General features: G+C 35.1%; 1 long non-coding RNA gene across 1 annotated transcript; it reads left to right on the top strand.

Annotated features, from left to right (window-relative positions):
* On the top strand, positions 229–1430 carry LOC104786838. The gene is made up of 3 exons (XR_767647.2): positions 229–351; positions 493–700; positions 1088–1430. It is a non-coding gene; the product is annotated as an uncharacterized LOC104786838 (long non-coding RNA).

The raw sequence follows: 6782 nt of genomic DNA, 5'->3' as shown, positions 1-6782 counted from the left end.
CAGTTTTTGATCTTCCTCCGAAGATACTTTGCCGTGTTCTTAGTGTTGTGTTGAAAGCAGAGCATGAGACTGATGAGGTTTACGCTCATATCACATTACACCCTGAAGAAGATGTAAGTCAAAAATAAGAATTTTTTTGACTTAATATGTTATCAATTCAGTCAATTTGATGTTGGTCATTCTTTAAAGAGAGATTTCAAATCCTTCTGACTAAAGAAGATGGTCTCTTTGGATATCTTGTGTATATGCAGGTGTGGTCCATGTAAGGTGATTGCTCCCAAGTACAAAGCTTTATCAGAGAAGTATGAGGACGTTGTCTTTCTAAAGCTTGACTGCAATCCAGATAACCGGGTTTGTGCTCTATAACCCAATATCTATCTATTGAACCATGATAGTATCTAAAGATAAGAGAAGACTTTCATCAACAACGCTACTATGTACTTCTCCTTTGTTGTTGCTGAATTTTTTTTGACTCTTTTCTATTGGTGGCAGCCATTGGCAAAGGAGTTAGGAATAAGAGTGGTTCCAACATTCAAGATATTGAAGGACAACAAGGTCGTCAAGGAAGTGACTGGTGCGAAATATGATGATCTGGTTGCGGCGATTGAAACAGCGAGGTCGTCGTCTGCTGGTTCTGGTTGAACAAGAAGCAGAACAGTTTAGACAGTGGAAAGCCTCCCGGGAGAAGGAACTTTTGCAGGTACCTTTTCCTGTTTCTTTTTATGTTTTTGTTCTGTCATAGCTTTGATAACCTTGGATTAAGTATTAATGATTGAGACTCAAGATGATTTTGTTATGTTATAGAGATCATTGATTCATATTTTGTTCTGTTTTTGTTGATTATGTAGATGGATATGTTTTTTGTTCTGTCATAGCTTTGATAACCTTGAGTTAAGTATTAATGATTGAGATTCAAGATGATTTTGTTCTGTTATAGAGATCATTAATGCCTTTTTTGTTCTGTTTTCATGATTATGTAGATGGATATGTTTTTGTTACATACTAACTCATTCACATTGTTGTCCTCTAGCTATATGAACCTGTTACATACTAACTCATTCACATTGTTGTTTGTAACTGAAACCAGATTCATAAGATGGTTGAGCTGTCGGGAAGCCCAGATCGTGAAGCCATGTGGTATTTAGAAGTCATGGACGCATACAGACTGTTCTATGAGCCCTTGATCCTAGAGTGAAGCCATGTGCTTTCCGCAGCCCACATCTCCACAAAAACCAAATCATCAGTGACGAGTGTTTGTTTTTTCAAAGAGTTTCTGTCTTCAGTGATGAAACAAACCAAGGATGTTGTTCTGTCTTCAAATTCGTTGTAGTTTTATGTTGTGTAAGCTAGCAAATGGTTTGTTACCCCAAGACACTTGGTAACTATCCTGCAATCGTTTTTTTTTTGTCATACTCATCTTCTAACATCAATTTCTGTAATACTTGCTGTTAATCACTAATGATGAGTGTTTGTTCCTTCAACTCTCCCCATACTTTGAATCAGTATTAAAATTAACTCTCCCCATACTTTCAACTCTCCCCATACTTTGAATCAGTGTTAATCACTAATGACGAGGACTGGATCAATATACTTTGAATATGATCTATGGGGGTGGGGACATTGTATATGAATACAACAAGATGATTTGGTTGAGAATATTTGGGCAAAATTTGGAGCAAATCAGTATTAAAATTAATCATTTTCTCCATTTAAGAATTGCACTTCTATTATAATATGTATTAATGTTTTATTATGTTTTGTATGTTTGAAAATTAATTAAAATGCAATATTTTCTAATTTTATAAAATCTTAAATGCTTACACATTTATACCACTTCTATTCTATTTAAATTTTTTAAATTTAAAAAAACAATATTTTCAAAAATAAGATACCCAAAACAAGAACCTACCAATAAAAGAGATAATTTTATCTAAGAGATCATGGGTTCTTATATTCCAAACAGTGCACAATTAATTCATAAAAAATTTAAGAACTCCCCTTCTAATATACTACCGATAATCATGGTCTAATATCCTTTAATCTAGTCTCATAAAAATAGAACGACGACGAGGCACAAGAGGCTAAGCAAATAGTACACTTTATGTTATTTTTTTCTTCCTTTTTTTTTTCCAGAAAAAATGATTTATATAGATGAATTAACGTAATAGTTATACACAACTGGCTTGTGAGTCATGGTAGAAGTGAAAAACACCCTGAGTATAAAATATTTGAATTACAATCAAGCTTTGTTAACAGATGAACAACATTTTTACAATTCCTGAATGAATAAATAGATGACCAATTCTTAATGTCCTTGATGATATCTTCAATACTTGTGTTAAAAAGCTTCTTGTTAAGCATTTTATTAAATGTGTCATAGTCTCCCTAAAAAACAACAGTGGTTAGTCCTTGGATCCAGGTTTGTTGAATTGCCACTAGTAAGGCCTTAGCTTCTTCTTCCAATGGGGATGATGTATAGCTTAGAACTGAAGCTCCCCAGCCTTGAGAAACTCCATCTTAATCACGAAGTATCCAGCCACATTTTACTTGGTTAGTAAAAAGATTGAAAGAAGCATCATAATTACACTTAGTAAAGGGATGTGAAGGTCTTATCCATCTTTTCATTGCCTGTTGAGTTGCTTAATCTCTTACTTCATTACTTTGTTCTAGATGATATGACCATTCTCGAAAATCTGATTGTGTCCGTAGAACAATAGTTTTCAGATTTTCATGCATACCATCAAAGATGAATTTGTTTCTGGTTTTCCAAAGTGCCATAAAAGCTAAAAAGGAAGATATATTATGTTAGATGGAGTGTCTTTAGCATGATGATAATCAAATAAAGCTTCAATGAAAGATTCAGAGTCCATATATGAGGAATAGATGAAAGGATCATGAATATTTGATAGTTGCCATATTGATTCAACATATGGGCACATAAAGAGGATGTGTTCAATGATTTCGGTACTCTAAAAACATCTAAGACATATCGGATCTAGATTCATTTCACAGGTGACTAAACGTGTAATTGTAGGTAGTGATTTTGAAGCAATACGCCAAAGAAAGTGTTTCAATTTTGGTAGGATGTTAAGTTTCCAAATCTTCTGCTTCAATGTTGTTGATCCATGAGGTATTGGTGGAAGACCATTTGGTTGGTTTGGATTGTGCATAGATAACCAATATCCTGAACTAACCTTATAATCATCTGAGTTTGTATAATGACATACTCCCTCCGTTTCAAAATATAGGATGTTTTAACTAAAGCACGCAGATTAAGAAAACTTTACTTTTAACAAGTTCCACCAATCAGAAACAAAACTGCATAATATAAAATACTAAACTAATCTAAAAGTTGCATAGAAACTTGAAAACATCCTATATTATGAAACAAAAAACTTCTCTAAAACATCTTATATTTTGAAACAGAGGGAGTATAATTTTATGTAAGAGTGCAGTGCAAGGCAGATAAGTATGAATGATGTGTTTCTAATCTCGTCGATGATGTTTCCTCTGATTTTGTCAGTGTCCCAATAGCAATAAGTACCCTGTGAAGAGATGAAAACTATTTTCTGGAATCAAGCTGTGAACAGGTTGTAGAGGGTGAGTTAAAGTAATGTTGTCATGGTTCACCCAAACTGTTTTACCATTACTAATGGTATAGCAGTACACCGTTTATTTTATTTTATAAGATCTTTTAGTTAAAAACACAAAATTTAAAGAACTATAAATGTATTTTTATTTTTACATGACATAATATTATTTAATATTTATTTAAAAGAGTTTAACCAATTAGATAAAACACTACAGAATACAAATGATCATAATATACTAAATAAACATAAATAATGTATTGAAATTGAAAAAATCTTAAAATGGAAAAAAAATAAAAAGCTAAAAGATCTTATAATTTGGAATATAAGAAGTATATGATAAGCACAAATGGTCATATTAGCAGAATGAACTCATTGGATTAAATATTTACCATTATTTATGTTGGGTAAAATTTTAACCCTTAAAATTATATTGGAGAAAGTCAAATATAAGTTCATGAAACTCTATAACTAATGGAAAGGACAAAGAGTTAAAAAAGAGTTCTAATTATTACTAATTCCCAAAATCGTTTTTCGAACATGAATCATTGACCTTCTCAAAAACAAATATCCGGGATGATAAGAAACCGTTAATTAAAATTTAATCCCATGAGATTAAGGATAGAGAAAAATTCTCTAAGAAAAGAGAAGTTAACTCGACACAACAACACATGAAATTGAGAGCAAAAGCAAGAGATTAAACGGAAACCTCAAAATCACAACGTGTGATTTCAGAAAGTGATTATGATTTAAAGATTGATTAGTTTTCTTGTTATCCCAAAAAAAACAAAATATTAGATATGTATTGGCTTTTGTATTCGTTATGGATATATTTGATCAATAAAAAGTAATATTATTTGATATTTGTTTTGTGGTTTTGCATAAATTTATTGAATTAAATACAGAAACTTAACGAATAACTCTCGTTTTATTGCCTTAGAAACTTCTCAAAACTAATGCAATATCAATCTCTCTAATCTCACAAGTGTTATTACAACCTAACAACTCCTTATATATAGAGAGACCTTTTAATGTTTCTTATTTAATAAAACAAATTGATAACTCCTATATTGTTCTAATCCAAATCTTCTTTGGAAACCATATCTCGGTGAGATTAGAATAACTTCAAACTTAAGTTTCTTCAAGCTTATCCCCAACAATCACCCCATTAAGCTTGAAGTTCTTGTCGGACACATCATGAACACCAATAGACTCTCTCATTTCTCGAAACTTTATTCTACCAAGTGGTTTGGTCAGAACATCAGCCTTTTGCTCAGTGCCGAGAATGTGTTCAACCTCAACCTGCTCATTCTCAACACATTCACGGATGAAGTGATACTTCCTGTAGATGTGCTTGCTGCGACCGTGGAAGACATGGTTTTTGGTGAGCGTTATAGCCGACTTGTTATCTATACGGATCGTTACCTTCTTAAGTGCTTCTCCTGTAACTTCAGAAAGTAATTCCTGCAACCAAATGGCCTGCTTCGCTGCTTCAGTGGCAGCCATGAATTCTGCTTCAGAGGAGGACAATGCCACCGTCTCCTGCTTCTGAGAACACTAAGTAGCCGGACAACCATTAAGATAGAACACGTGACCACCAGTACTCTTACCATCATCTTCATCTACATTGTGACTACTGTCACAATATCCCACCAAACCTGAGTCATTGCCCCGTTTGAACATGAGACCATACTCTGTAGTCCCTTGTAAGTACCTCAAGACGTGTTTTAGCGCTACTCCATGACACTTCTTAGGACTGTGCATATAACGACTCAACATTCCAACAGCAAACGAGAGATCAAGTCGAGTATGGATCAAATACTGGAGACAACCGATTCCTCTTCTATACTCGTGTTCACTTAAAGGCTGTTCTGCTAACGCTTTAGAAAGCTTAGTAACTGGATCCATCGGAACTTGAACAACATTGCACTCACTCATGCCAGCTTCCTCAAGAATATTCACCGCATATCTCCTGTGCTTCAAAGTAATTCCACAACTTTCTTTTAAGACCTCAATACCAAGATAGTATGTCAACCTCCCAAGGTCACTCATCTCGAACCTAGATGACATTCCCAGCTTAAACTCACAGATCAGCCTCAAGCTACTACCAGTAACAAGAAGGTCATCAACATAAACAACAACAACCAATAAGTGTTCTCCTTCTTGTCTCCGAACAAAGCTTAACTCCATCAATATTTGATTAAGTTTGTGATTCCAAGCTCGTGGAGCTTGACGCAAGCTGTAAAGTGCTTTATTTAGCTTGTATACTAAACCTTCACTTCCCTTCTTCTTAAAACCTTCCGGCTGTGCAACAAAAACCTCTTCTCTAAGTTCTCCATGTAAGAAAGCAGTCTTCACATCTAGATGATGCACTTCCCAACCTTTAGAAGCAGCCAAAGCAATGATGAAAGATGTGCCACCGGAGCAAACACTTCGTTGAAATCGATACCGTGTTTCTGCACATATTCCTTCGCGACTAGCCTCGCCTTATACTTATTAATGCTCCCGTTTGAGTTGCGTTTTATCTTAAATACCTATTTCAAGCCAATTGGCTTAACTCCAGCTGGTAACTCCACTAAGTTCCACGTTTTGTTTCTTTTGATCGAATTCAATTCCTCATTGCAAGCCTCTCTCCACACTTCTAGTTCCTTTGCCTCTTCATAGGTTCGAGGCTCATCATTCAAAGACAACAAAAGTTGCTCTGCTTCTTCTTCTGCAAAAAGTACATAGTCATTCAGATAACTAGGCTTCACACTAGGTCGAGTCGATCTTCTCAATACAGGCAACACCACTTCCGGTTCTTGTTCTTGAGTCTCTACTAACACCTCGACTCCATTCTCAGAGTTATTAGTTTCTTCACAGTCTGCTATACTCTCTCTTAAACCACTGTTACCAAAGTCTCCGAAACTTACAGTGAACGATCCGGAAACCTCTGTCTCATCATGCAAGTCGCTCCAAGTCCATCTCTTAGTTTCATCGAAGATGACATCTCCACTTACCGTTACTCTCCGTGTTGCAGGATTGAGCAACCGATAAGCTTTAGTTCCTGGTTCGGTTCCGAGATGCACCAGTGCACGAGTTCTGTCATCCAACTTCTTCAGGTGTTATGATTCTACTTTTGCATATCCGACACATCCAAAGACCCACAAGTGTTCTAAGTTTGGATTCTTCCTTTTAAACATCTCGTATGGT

The sequence above is a fragment of the Camelina sativa genome, chromosome 5, assembly GCF_000633955.1.
Source record: "Camelina sativa cultivar DH55 chromosome 5, Cs, whole genome shotgun sequence".
Lineage (NCBI taxonomy): Eukaryota > Viridiplantae > Streptophyta > Magnoliopsida > Brassicales > Brassicaceae > Camelina > Camelina sativa.
This window is presented reverse-complemented; position numbering and strand designations above follow the sequence as displayed.